Source organism: Pteropus vampyrus, unplaced genomic scaffold (genome assembly GCF_000151845.1).
Source record: "Pteropus vampyrus isolate Shadow unplaced genomic scaffold, Pvam_2.0 Scaffold27, whole genome shotgun sequence".
NCBI classification, from domain to species: Eukaryota; Metazoa; Chordata; class Mammalia; order Chiroptera; family Pteropodidae; genus Pteropus; species Pteropus vampyrus.
This window is the reverse complement of record NW_011888808.1, coordinates 10,141,334-10,156,056: the sequence shown is the minus strand read 5'-3', so window position 1 is coordinate 10,156,056 and position 14,723 is coordinate 10,141,334. Positions and strand designations below refer to the sequence as shown.

The 14,723-nt window shown below is 39.1% G+C and overlaps 2 pseudogenes; one reads left to right on the top strand and one right to left on the bottom strand.

The window, feature by feature from the left end:
- Nucleotides 1–1,664: 1,664 nt before the first annotated feature.
- On the top strand, nucleotides 1,665–6,567 carry LOC105289697 (annotated as a pseudogene).
- A 2,585-nt stretch (nucleotides 6,568–9,152) lies between these two features.
- LOC111737527 lies at nucleotides 9,153–9,271 on the bottom strand (annotated as a pseudogene).
- Nucleotides 9,272–14,723: the final 5,452 nt, after the last annotated feature.

The window sequence follows — 14,723 nt, the reverse complement described above, 5'->3', positions numbered from 1 at the left end:
CACACTTCATTCTACACATCTTAAAACATTTGGATACTTAGATACTTCACAAATGCAGTCATTTAGCAACCCTTAAAAGCAGTTTTTGCTAAGCCCAACTCTATACACTGAATCAGGCTAACCCACCAGTGCATGCCACAGAAAGCACTCAATAAAGATCAAGCCCCAAAGTCAGCATGGACCCTCTTGCTCCACCTGCACTCACATTTCAATTCCAAGCCTGCCTGCCCAGCTTCTTCTCTCCTTTGCAGTGTCTATTTTTCCAATCCAACACTATCCCCCCATATGAACCCCAGAATATGCTCCCAGGGACAGAGCCTGCATTTACCTGTGTCCCCTGGGCTCCATATGGATCACGTGTCCATTCCTTCCTCACCACTCTAATTAGGGAAAATCTCACAGCTTCTAACCAGGAATTAATAGAAAAAGGCCTCTGAACCTTCAAAAGGGGTTAGCCTTCAGCTAGACACTCTACTCACACATAAGATTTTTTAAACTATAAATTACAGATACATTCTATTTAAAAAATCAAATACAACATACAGAAGCTATTGTTGCTGGTTTAGAACATATCCTTTAGAACTTTCTATATATATTTACATATATAAATGTACATAGAGAAATATAGGGTTTGCGAGCCTGTGAGCCTATGTTTAAAAAAAAATAGGATCATATTGTGCCTGTCCTCTTTTGCAGTCTGATTTTTTAAATTAAAAATAAGACTGATCAATAAATCTTTCCATGTGTATATATACGGAGCCATTTAGTTATTTTTAACTGTTTCATATACTAATCCATAGTGTTGGGAGTTAGAAAGCCAAAATAATATTTCCTTTCTTTCCTAAGTCTTAGATCTATAGAGAAAGAAGGCAATGGAGGCAGATAGATATAAATCAAAAACTGACAAAAGTCAAAATGTCTGCGTTGCTAACAAGCTGATTGGAAACACATGGCTTAAGGGTCCATCTAAAAGGACTTGCTATTTTTTACCCCTGAATGAATATGGAATTACCTGTTGGGTCACAGATATTCCAGGACATCCAACATGTCCTCAGGCTTCAGAGCTTGCTACAGAGCAGTGCACAAGCTAGAATGCCCTCCAATCAGACACCTTGGAAGATGGCAGCAAAAGGGCTAACCTATGGTGCTCAGCTCCTGCTACCTAACTCACCAATTGAGCGAACCAGTCCTCTTCCCATAGGGATGAATGAATGAATGGATGAATGAATGAATGAAAGGTGGAAGGAAGAACAAGAGCAAAATCTAGACTCTAACTGAGACCAGGGAAATGAAAATTCTCCTGAACATTTTCCAGCCTTTTGTTCTTTAGCCCGAAATCCACAGGGGCACTGTTAAGAAGAGATCAGGCATTAATCAGAATGTTCTGTCTTCTATATTCATGAATCTATTCCCTCAATAACAATCACTGCTCTTCTACAAATCTGTCCTGTGGACAGTTTTTTGGCCTCACAAGACTCTACTATAAGTTAGGGTAGTTAATTTATTAAACAGCTCCTAGAACTTAATGTTGCCTAAACCAAAAATGTGCTCCATATTATGTTTCCCATCAAAAACATGCACAATCATAACATCCAATGCAACTCACCAAAGGTAATGGGGCAAGGAGATATGCCTCTCAAAAATGTAGTATATAGTCTGACATCTTAGTGAGGCTGCAGTGGTAGCAACTGCTCTCAGAACTTCGTTATGCCACCCAAGAATGACAAGAAGAAGAAAGATGCCAGAAATTCAACCAAGAAAGACAAAGACCCAGTGAACAAATCTGTGAGCAAGGCAAAAAGGAAGAAATGATCCAAAGGCAAAGTTCAGGACAAGCTTAATAATCTAGTCTTGTTTGACAAAGTGACATATGACAAACTCTGTAAGGAAGTTCCCGACTATAACCTTATAACCCCAGCTGTTGTCTCTGAGAGACTGAAGATCTGAGGTTCCTTGGCTAGGGTAGCCCTTCAGGAGCTCTTTAGTAAGGGACTTATTAAACTAGTTTCAAAGTAAAGAGCTCAAGTAACACCAAGAAACACCAAGGGTGGAGATGCCCTAGCTGCTGGCGAAGATGCATGAACAACAGGTCCCACCAAGTGTATACTTAAAAAAAAAAAAGTTTATTACATCAAAAAAATGCAATATATGTCATAATAAAGGCCATATATTAGAATCGCACAGCTAACAGCATACTGAATGATGAAAAATTGAAAACTTTTTTCTAAGATCAAGAATAAGACAAGGATGCGTGCTTTCACCACTTCTATTCAACGTGGTATTGAGAGTGCTAGCCAAAGCAATTAGGCAAGCAAAAGAAACATAAGGCATCTAAATCTGAAAGATTTAGAACTAAAACTGTCACTATTTACAGATGGCATGATCTGACATACTGAAGACCATAAAGACTCCACCAAAAAACTATTAAAACTAACAAAGAAATTCAATAAAATTGCAGGATACGATTTCAATATACAAAAATTTGTTGTGTTTCTATACACTAATAATGACCTATTAGAAAGAGGTCATTTATGATTTTATCAAAAAGAATAAAATACCTAGGAATAAATTTAACCAAGGAGACGAAAGACATGTACACTGAAAACTATAAGACACTGATGTAAGAAAGTAAAGACACAAATAAATAGAAAAATGTTCTGTACTCATGGATTAGAAGAATTAATGTTGTTAATATGTCTATACTACCCAAAGCAATCTACAGATTCGATGCAATCCCTAACAAAATTTTGTTATTATTTTTTACAGAAGTAGAACAAATAATCCTAAAATTTGTATGGAACCATAAAAGAGCTTGAATAGCCAAAGCAATCTTGAGAAAGAAGAGCAAAGCTGGAGGCATCACGCTTACTGATTTCAAACTGTATTACAAAACTATAGTAATCAAAACAGTGTGATATTAAAATGAAAACAGACACAGAGCAATAAAACAGAATAGAGAGCCCAGAAATAAAGCCACATATGTATGGTCAATAATTTATGACAAAGGAGCCAAGAATATACATTAGGGAAAAGACAGTGTCTTCAATAAATGGTGTTGGAAAACTGGATAGCCACATGCAAAAAATTAAAATGGACCACTATCTTACACCATACACAAAAATCAATTAGAAATAGATTAAAGTCTTAAATGTAAAACCTGAAACCATAAAACTCCTAGAAGAAAACATAGGCAATAAGCTCCTTGATATTATATTGCTCTTGGCAATCATTTTTTAGATTTGACATTAAAAGCAAAAGCAACAAAAGCAAAAATAAGGTGGACTACATCAAACTAAAAAGCTTCTGCATACAAAGGAAACCATCAAGAAAATGAAAAGGCAATCTACCAAATAGGAGAAAATATTTGCAAATCATATACTGATAAGGGTTTAATATCCACAATATATAAAGAACTCATACAACTTCATAATAACAATAAAATCCTATTAAAAAATGAGTAGAAACATTGTAGTGACTAGTTCTCAGTTTTCAGCAACAATCCATGGTATGAGAAAGATATTATGCTGACTGCATTTGGATGTCTGGTGGTTTTGATTTTTGATTTTTAAAAAGTTCCAGATGTGCCTCACTCATGGAATTGTTAAGACAAAGTGAATTAATCTACAATAAAAGGCTCACTGTTCCTTTAAAAAAAAATGGGTAAAGGAACTGAAGAGACCTTTATCTGAAGAAGACATACAAAGGCCAACAGTTACGTGCTCAACATCATCATCATTAGGGAAATACAAATCAAAATCACAATGAGATATCACACCTGTTAGGATGTCATCTTCAAAAGGACAAGAATTAACCAATGTTAGCAAGGATGTGGAGCTTTGATGAAATGGGTCTGGGGTAGAATCAGTCTTTGCATTTCTAACAAGTTCTCAGTGATGCTCATGCGGCTAGTCTGGGACCACACATTGAAGCCTGGATCCCAGATCTCACTCAATCTTCTCTCAAGAGAAACTCTTTATTTTGCTTATATTCTTCCATTGCTTCATCTTAAAGCATATTTTTTCAAACTTACACTAAACTAGTTCCTCTTTGACTCTCTGACTCCTAGATATAGGCCTATTAATCCCCTTCTCAGTCTTTGGCCTTCCTGTAATTTTATTGAGTTATTTCTGTACCTCAACCCAATAATTTGGCATAATTGTTTTTTAATAAAACACATTTCTGCTTCTTGATCTGCTGGTGAATATGGATAGTGTTCACTTTGTAATCATTCACTAAGCGGGTACTTTTATGACTTGAGCACTTTTTGCATATTATATTTTTATTTTTAAAAAAGGTTTATTAAATATATATCCATTCCAATAATGAAACCATAGTGTTTGAGTCTCTAAAATCCAAAGCCATGGCCAGAGATTATGCAATTGACCGAGATATGGTGGGCTATGATTCTCAATCTGCAGTAGACTAGCCAAATGAATCCAAGAGGTTAGTTTCCTGTTTGGCCCTAAAAGCAGATGTAAAAAATGACCACGTTTCAAACCATATTTCAAATAGCCAAGGGCAAAAATACCCCTGGCCTTGCCCTTCCTACAGCAGCAACAAAACCTAGTGCCAGCAGCCCTGCTGGGACCTGTAATGCACCCCCATGTGCTCTTTCTGTTCTCAGAGTCAGTCCTGTTTTACCTTCCAAAGTTCCAAGTTGTTGAATTTTTAGGAGGCCACTATGTTATTTCCTTATTCCTATCCCAAAACAGGACTAACTGAAAAATAGACAGCAGACCACAGTGTCTACTCTTTTACTCAGAAGCATTGAATTGAACATGAATCCAAACTTTGGCTGAAAGCATTTCCACCTACAATTAGACAGGGTTGAATTAGATAGGCTTTCCTCCCTCAGTCACAGCTAGTCCCAGAGAATTAGAACCTGCCACACAATGGATAACAGGTCAAAATGCAGTGTCTCTGAAAGTCATCAAAAAAGAGAAAAAGGAAAAGACTTAGCTGAGCATGCCCAGATTCACTAATCCTCTTCCCATAGAGAGGCATGAGTAGAGGGACGGGAGGAGTGTTACTCTAATTGTATTCCTTTCATTGGAAATGAGACCAGAAAAGAAATGGAATTTCCCCCAACATATAGAATAGGCTCACCAGAGTTTAACAATTCCTCTGTTGATAGATATTTAGATTGTTTCTAATTTCACACACGATGAATATGCAACAGGGAGGATCCTGTATTAAGTCTTCCTCTAGGTTAGTTACCTGAAAGTGAATATCTAGGTCGAATGAATAAACATTTAAAATTTTAATAAACACTGACAATCTGCTTTCCAAAAAGGCCGTACACAGTTTGTACTTAAGCTAGAATGCATGCAAATACCTGTTTCCCCACAATTTTATCAACATTGGTTATAATTAGTCTGTCTAATGTTTTCCAATATAATAGATAAAAAGGCTACTTGTGCTTTGCTTTACTATATAGGTTTTCTATCACTGGGAAGAATGAGTATCTTTTTAACTTTTTGCCAGTCATTTGTATTTCCTCTTTACAGAACTGCATGTTCATTTCCTTTGCCCATATTTGTATTGGGTTGTTATCATTTCCTTACTAATTTTTAGACATTTATATGCATTTTTTTTTAGCTAGCTAGTCAGACATGAGCGACAGGAGAACAAAGGAATAGAGGCCCAGCCTAAATACCACCCAAAGAACACCCTATTGGTAGTTAGAGAATCCCTGCTGCATCCCCAGAGACAATGGAACAGGAGGGCCATAACCTATAGCTGGTTTAATGCAGCCACAGACATGTGCGCAGAAGGTACTGCCCTAACCTGCCCACAACCTCAGCCTCATTATACTATCATTATAATACCATGTTTATGCCCAGAAGTTTATGAATCTAACCATAACAGATTGAATTCTGAGTAAGCGCCTTTGCACTAGGCAAAGTGTTCTACAGCAGTCAAGTGTCAATCAAAATGACCTCATGTGCCAGTCACCTAGGAATGCCTTTGTAACCATCCATCTCTGCCCTAAAATAATTCAGACCTTCTCACTTCGGCCTTGTTACAGCTCTCTTCGCTGAAACCCCATTCCTCCCTTGGAGTGTACTCTATCTTTCTAAAATGTACTTTTAATAAATCTTTTCTAAATTTCACCAACCTGTTATTCTTCACTGCTTCAGTGGGGAAGAACTAAAAAAAAAATGCTAATTACACTTCTGCATACTTCCCATGCCGCTGGGGCGACAGTGAAGTTTAAATCACCCACAATGGTAACATTTTGGTCACTAATATTTTGCCTTTTACATCATGATGATTATTCCTTTCAGTCTTTTGCTTTTATTTTTTTTTTAAGTTGAGTGTGTATCTTTGGTAGTACATAAAGTTTTATTTTTATGGGGTTATCAAAATTTACTTTTTTTACTTCATTATTTCTGCATTTTGTTTCTTGGATTAAGAAAGTCTTCACCATCTCAAGATTCTTCCATATTTTATTCTTTGACACTTATTCAAATGCTTTTGTTATTTTGCTTTTGAAATAAATGTAAAAATCCATCTGGAACTTAACAGTGAAATTAAGGAAGTAATTTTATTTTATTTTTCCAAATGGATGGCTAATGTTCCATTTGTTCCCTACTGATTTAAGAAATGCCATCTTTATATGACTACCCTTGCATACATGGGTCTGAACATACGATGCTAATAAAGCTTGATAACCTGTTTCTTTGTCTATCATAGATTGGAAGTAAGATAATAAATTAAAGACTTTTAAAAAAAAAAGTCAAATGATAGCAAAAGGACATGAAAGCTGAATACAAAGAACACAGAAAAACGGGGAGAAACTGTTGTGTTACACAATAATAGACAAATTAATATTCTGAATCTGTAAGAAAAGATTGACTTATGTTTAGGCCCCTTTGATTTTTTTTAGGCCCGTTTGATTTTAAAGACAGGTAATAAATTATATATTTTATAACAATTTCTATTTTTAAAAGGTGGTTAAAATAAATACTGTTTTGACATTTAAAGGTGCAAGTTTCCATTAAATGGGAAGATCAGTTATGTGGACCCTTGGTTCCCACAAGATGTCGGTAGGCTGGGTGTTGATATAATTCTTAGATATGAAAAGAAATCACTGTGGAACCAAGCTCTTAAATGCAGAACAAGGAAGATCTTACCTGTAATTTTAAACAAACCTGAAAAAAACTCGGGTGTACCTTTTCCCATGTCAGGCCTTGTTGCTGCACTCTACTGCATGGGCGTGCAGCCCTTTATGTTACAAGTTGAAAACTCTGTGTGCTCAAGTTCTCTACCTTGTTGTTTCTTGCCAGATAAAAGTCCCGTGGTCTTGTAATTTGAGCTTACGCAGTCTTATATTTAGCCTGGTGGGTAAAAGTAGAAGAGGCTCAAATTTTAGCCTGGAGGGTAAAAATCAAGGATTATGTATCACAGTAACAGTAATGAAGGAACAATCTTTGGCAGCATACCTTTATCATTGAGATTTCACGCTTCTCACTCAAGATGTCTCCATGGTAACTCACTTGTGCCTCCAAGCAGCCTTGGTGGTCCTGTGGGAGATGGGGTTACTTCTTCTTCACTATCTCCCTGCAGTAGAATGAACACCCACAGCCTTTGCTATGTGGCTTTGCGGGATCTCCCACTGCAGTACATTTTCATGTCCCACTGATGTTGGATTTGACTATGTGATTTGTATGTCAGTGGAATATTAATGAATGTCACCTGAGCAGAGGTTTTAAATGTGCTTTCATGGTTTGTCCTGGCTTCTTGAACCTCTTTCATCTGCCATGAGGGGCTGCTGGTCTCGGCATGAGAGACATATGGAGCTGACTTGAACGGACCCAGAGCCTGAAGCTGAACCACCCTGGTGGACCTGAAGATCTATAGTGAGAGACAAAAACATGGCATTGATATTGTGAGCCACTGGAAATTGATTTTGTTTGTTTACCAGAATCACTGCAGTAAAATGTGACTGATCCTTCCTTAGCACGCACCCTGTGTTTACATGCAGCTCCCCCGTCATTCCAATAGTCACTTCTCACCAGACACATACTGTGATTCTTGCTGCACTGTGGATGGTGCCCCCATTATCCCCTATAATATCTCTTATGTCTCTGAGGTCGGAGGCAAGGTACGGCGGCCTCAGTGCCACTGAAATGAAGCACTTTCTTCCAGCCTGGGTTAAATTCTGCGGGGCCATAAAACAGAGTCACCCTGTGCTGTTGTCTACAGCTCTTAAGCTTGACTACTTTTTTCATTTTAGTACAGGACTCCTCTCCCCAGGAGCCTGATACAAGAGATCTGGGCCTAAAGATCATTTAAGATCCCACTCAGGGCCGCATTCAAACCACTCTCTCCTCACCAATCTGAACAGTGCTCCTGAGTCAAGCATGAGTGTTGTTATTGGGGTGAGTTGCTTTCCTTTTAGAATACCACCAGGAAGGTGAAGGTAAAGTAAATGTTCTCTAACTGAAGGTGGGTTACAGTCCTGGGGGCAAGCTGTCAGTCCCAAAGCACTAGGCACCTGGCTCTTTTGAGAAAAGATTTCCTGGTGGCCCATGTAGAAATTCATATGAACTCTACAGCTATGCCTGCGGTCCATCTGAGAGTCTAAGGAGGAAACGTGGCAGGTAAACGGTATTCTCACTTTCCCATTCTCTAGAGAAGATAGATCTGTATCAGACTAGTTCTAGAAGATTCGTTTACTCATTCCGCAAATAACTTATTCAACTGCTAAGCACTAGAAATACAAAAGTGAAAGAATACCAAGTCCTTGCCCACATGAAGCTTACATTTCTGCGAGGAGTTGGGGAAGGAAAGAGAAAATAGAGATAAACATAAATTTTAAGCAGTTACAAGTGCTATAAAAAATCAGAGTAACTTGTTAGAAGAAGTAGGGCTCTTTTACACAGGGCGGACAGAAGGCATCTCTGAGATTCTGACATTTATGTAGACACTTAAATCAAGGGAAGGAACAAGACATTAAAAGTTTTAAGGAAGAACAACCTGGAATAGGAGGAGCAAATATAAGGATCCTGAGGCTGGAGCAAACATTCAAAGACCATCACGAAGGCTAGTGGCTAGAGGAGAATGAGCCGAGAAGAGTGGGAAATGGTGTGTGTCAGTGGCCAGGGTGTAGAGGAGCCTGTCAGCCATGTAGGAATTTTTTTTTTTTAACACCTCAACACTTGGTCTTCCTAGGTGGTCTCCCATTCAAATACTAACCAAGCCCAACCCTGCTTAGCTTCCGAGATCAGATGAGATCAGGCACATTCAGGGTGACATGGCTGTAAACTGGAATTTGAATTTTATTATAAGTAGAAAAGGAAACCACTAGAGTTAAACGGGGGTGTAGCTTGTGATCTGATTAATGTCTTTAAAACCTAATCTTCGCTTATGCAAACAACAAGGCAAGAAGCAGCAAGACCAGTTAGAAGGTTACTGCAGTAGCACAGATGTGAGATACCAGTGGTTTGGACTGAGTAGTAGTGGGGGAGGTGGCGAGAAGTAGTCAGACTTGAGGCATAGTTTGAAGGTAGAGTCAACAGGACTTAGTAAGTAATTTAATGTGGGGAGTGAAGGAAAGAGAAGAATCAAGGATGACATCCTGAGATGGGCAGAGTGAGGTAGTAGTGGGTCCTGAGAAAATATACCTAACCCTGTTACAGGGTAACTCCAGATTCCCACCCCCACCATTTAAATGAGAATGTCCTGAAGACAGCTGGATATGCGAGTCTGCAGTCAGGAGAGAGTCAGGGCTGGCTATGTGAACCTGAGAATCATCAGCTTTTAGATGACTTTGGATGAGGATGAATGCTTGAGGGAGAGAGGCAGCTGAGGATGGAGTCTGATATGTCTGAAATCTCACAATTTGGAAAACGCCTTGAGAAATGTGCAGATTCTCCATTTGGATGTAATTGCAGATCCATGTCCTTGAGGACAGGGGCCCTGTCTTAATCATCTTGGTGACTCCTCCAGATTTTGCATAAGCCTGGTGTTGGCCCCTGTGTTTATAAAGTCTCAGCTGTGGCTTCAGCTCTGAACCTGAAAGACCATGGCCAAATTGGAGCTGAGTTGCAGCCAGAAACCAAAAGTGAGCTGCCAATTTACTTCATGTTATGCATGGTTTCATGCAAGTCTATGTGGCCAGGATGTCAATTATACTGAGTGGGAAGAGGAAAATGGGGATGAATACTTTTTAGCATTTGAAATTTTCAACTATCTGTTGAGTGAACCTCTAAGATTTAAAATAAGGCTTTCACAGTTGCTGGAGTAGAAATAATTACCTATTATTAAATTGTGCTGGCCATATAATTTAAAAAATCTTTTTATTTATGGAGAATTTTCAACTTACACAAAAATAGACTAAATAATATCATGAGACCTCTGCGTACATATCACCTAACCCCCAAAACCATTAATCCATGACAATCCTGCCCCATCTATACCTTTGCTCTCTCCCAAATTATTTTAAAGCAAATCTCAGATATAATATCATTTCATCCATAAAAATTTGAGTATGTTGCTTTAAAAGATAAATTTTAAATACATCACCACAATATAATTATTATACTTTTAAAAATTCTTAATAGCGTCAAATGTCCTTGTCAGTGTTTAAATTTCCAATTGTCTCATAAATGTTATGAATTTTTCTTTCCTAATTTTGTGAGTTGTTTTAGTGGGATCCAAATAATGTTCACACACAGCAAATGGTTGCTATGTTTTTAAAGTCTCTTTTAATCATAGGTTTTTTTCCTTCAATTCTTTTTATAACACTTGCAATTTATCTATTGAAGAAACCAGGTTGTTTATTCTGAATAGTTTCCAATAGTGATGATTTTGCTTATTGCATCATGTGACTAACATGTTCCTTTATCCTCTGTATTTTCTCTCACCGGTAGTTGGAATTAGATCATTATTTTTAATATAATTCATTTTAATATAGATAATTTGGAAAAGCACAAAAAAGATAACATGAAAAAGCACAATAAAAGATAGCTCAATTTACTCAAAGTTCTACCACTTTTAACTCTTTTTTTGAATTGTAAAGAATAAAAATGGGAGTTCCTCCTTACCCTCCTGAAATCCCACCCTTCAGGAGTAACCACAGGTAACAATTTGGGGCTTGGAAGTCAGAGTTCCAATTCAAAAATGAAGAAAGGTATAATAGTTAATTTTATGCATCAACTTGACTGGGCCATGGGGTGCCCAGACATCTGGTTATAACTTATTCTGGGTGGATCTGCAAGAGAGTTTTTGGATGAGATTAACATTTAAATCAGTTGACTAAAGCAAATTGCTCACTCTTACATGGGTGGGCCTCATCCAATCAGTTGAAGGCCTGAATAGTACCAAAAAAAAAGACTGATCCTTCCTCAACTAAAAGGGAATTTCTTTTGCCTGATTCCTGGATCTGGGACGTTGGCTTTTATACAGCCCTTGGACTCACACCAAAACATTGACTTCTCTTGAGCCTCGAGCCTGCTGGCTTTTGGACTAGAACTTACACTATCAGCTCTTATGGTTCTCAGACCTTTGGACTTGATCTGGAATTACACAACAACCCTCCCAGGCCTCCAGCTCACCGACCACAGTTCTTGAGACATCTTACCCTCCATAATTGCATGAGCCAATTCCTTATAATAAATATATATGGATATACATATCTCCTATTGGTTCCATTTCTCTAGAGAACCCTAATACAGAAGACTTAAGTGGCAGGGATGGAACTTGAACTAGGCCTTGAAGGATCGATGTCATTTAAAGAGTGAAAGACAAAGGGAAAGGATATGCCAGGAAAGCAAAATGGAAGAGTCTGGAACATGAATCTGTTATGCTGGGCTCAGTTGGGGGATTGGATTGACTGAAACTGAGACTTGTGATTGTTGAGTAATGCAGGGTTTGAGAAGCCAGGGTAAAGAGTATGTACACAGTCCTACAGGAAAGAAGAATAACATAAATTTTAAAGAGAAAAAAAAAGAAAGAAAGAAAAATAAAAAGAAAAGAGAAAACACAGTCCTACAAGCAAAGAAGAATCATTGTCTACTCTTATCAAGTTAAGAGGCAGGTATTGAAGAAGTTCATGTATGTGGAAAACAGCTCAAAGCAGTGGGATCTGAGGCTAGGCAAGTTCCACTGTAAAATTCTGAAAGAACTCAAGATTCTCATTATCAATCTGGTGTCAGAAGTCCCACATACACCTTTAAGAACATTTGGGAGCCCTCCAAAGGCAGGTGCAAGGTAAATGAAGGCTGTACAGAATCATTTCTCAACATTGTCACACACTCACCCCCTGACTCTTTGACACTCCCCCGTGCTCTTGCCCCTTTTGGCTCTCTGGTTCCCACACTTCGCGTACACCTGTGTCTGTGTCTCGTTGACTTCTGATGCATTCTGGTTGCCAGTCCGTGCTCAAAGAGTCTGATTCAGGGTCTATGTTTATCAGCCTGAATTACACATGAGGCAATATAGGGTGCAATGTTTAAGTATCTCTAGAACAACATTTAAATCCCAGCTCTGCCTCTTTAAATAGCTGTGTGACCTGAGGCACGTGCCTTAAACTTTCTGAGCCTGTTTCTTCATCTGTAAAATGAGGAGAATGATAGCAACTTACACAATAGTTATTAGGATTAACTGAGATGGCACATATAAAGGGCTTAGAACAAGCCTCACACAATAATAATAGTTGTTTTTTACTAAACCATATGCAAAGCCCAAGGTCTCTGCTTCCACTGCTCTATCACACTGTTGAGGTCACCAGTGTCCCTGATTTCATTCTCTGGACTTCAGAGCTCTGTGCTGCACTTTCTCAGAGAACTTCCCTGGGAACACTGGGTTTGCACACTGCTGAGGCCCCAGGCTGGTTCCTTATCCTTTGTCCCCAGCTAGTTAAGTGCCTTCAGTGGGAGAAGTGATTCATGAGCCCCTGCCTGTCCCCACTCAGTTATGGACCCTGAGGCCCTTTCCCAGCAGGCTGAGCCAACCCTAACCAAGAAGTGAATGCGTTAGGAACACCAGATCCACCAGAGAAGGGATCAGGAATCCTTCCTTGGTTACTGTAGGCCTGGTGTCTGCTGTGCTTGAGCTTCTCAAACCCCTCAGCCACAGGCACGCCCCACCTTCTAAGCCTCTAGGTTCTGACTCTGTTTCCCATTCCTGGTCTAGATCAGGAGCTCTCTCTCCTCTGACAAGCCTGGCTTGTGTTTGACACCCTGCCCTACCCTTTCTGGCCCAAAGGAGCTCTCGTCTATTTTCCTCTAAAGGCTTTATTGATTTTTCTTTCACATTTAAATTTGCAATCCATCTGAAGTTGATCCTGGCTCTTTTTCAAATGTTCTGTAGAGAATTGAATTGAAAATGGTTGGTTTTCATCCTTTAGGCAGTGGTCTGTCCAAACTGTTCCGCACCTCTGGAGCTGACTTTATTCCTTCCTTAGCTAACTGTTTCTGCCCAATTCCAAGCCTGATTCTCTAGCCTTCCTGCTAAGTATGTGAGCTTTCTATAACCTCTTCTAACATTCCCTGTTAATTGCATCACCCAGAGTTGGTTCTATTGCTCTCAGTCAAAAATTCCTAATCCATCCTCCTCCACCCCCGCCCAGAGAGGTGGATGGCTCAGGTCCAGCTATCTGGGGCGAAAGTGGTAGAAATGAAGATCTTTTGGAGTAGCAGAAGAAAGTATGTAGATTGCTATTGGTGAAATACTACTTCCTTTATGCAAGAGACTAGAAATGACCATCCTCCAGCCACACTTAGAAATTGGGCAATATGGATAGCCATGAAATTATTTATGGTGGAAACATTGGGCATAGGCAGACAAAGATTGCATTTGTGGAACATTCAGGAAACTGCCAACAGGCTTATTCATAGATTCTGGACTCTTTGGGATAAACCAAGTCTTCTTATGACAGAAGCAATGCCCCATCTACACTCAGCCTAACCAATGATAGCTGACATGATCAAGGACACTCACTGTGGACAGAGCCCATTGACTAGAAGTCTCAAGCTCTGGAGGTCTGTGAGGGAGAATGTGTGAGGCCTGAGTGGCTAGAGACACATAATTTTACTATTATTGAGAGTACCATAATCACATCTTTGGTGTCCCCTGCAACCAACATGATCCCCAGACTGCTACCCAAACTGGGACCTAATCATCCCACAGAGCAAGAATGGCAAATATTGTTTATTGACTACTTAGCAGCTGTTATAGACTGAATGTTTGTATCACTTCCAAAATACATATGTTGAAGCCTTAACACCTCCCCGCCCCCACCCCAGTGTGATGGTATTTGGAGATGAGGCCTTTGAAAGTAATTAAGAATTAAGTGAAGTCATGGGGCTGGGGCCCTCGTAATGGGATTAGTGCCTTTATAAAAGAAACCCAGAGAGCTTGCTCTCTCTTTTTTCTCTCTCTTTTTCTCTTGTTCTCTTTCTCTCCCAGCTCACATTCCGAGGAAAGTTCATGTGAGCACACAGCATATGACAGCTGTCTTCAAACAGGAAGAGAGTCTGCACCAGAAATTAACCCCTGCTGGACCTTGAGATTGGATTTTCCAATCTCTGATTTTCTCTTGTTTAACCCTAGCAAGCTAAGACAGTAGACTTCTCTTTCTTTCCTTAAAAAAACAAAAACAAAACAACCCTTCTACTGTAATGTGTGGAAACCTCTGGCAATAGAACCCCAGAGGATAAATAATAATTTGTCCAAGGCAATCATTTTAATACCATTCTCCTTTTCCGAAAACAGGT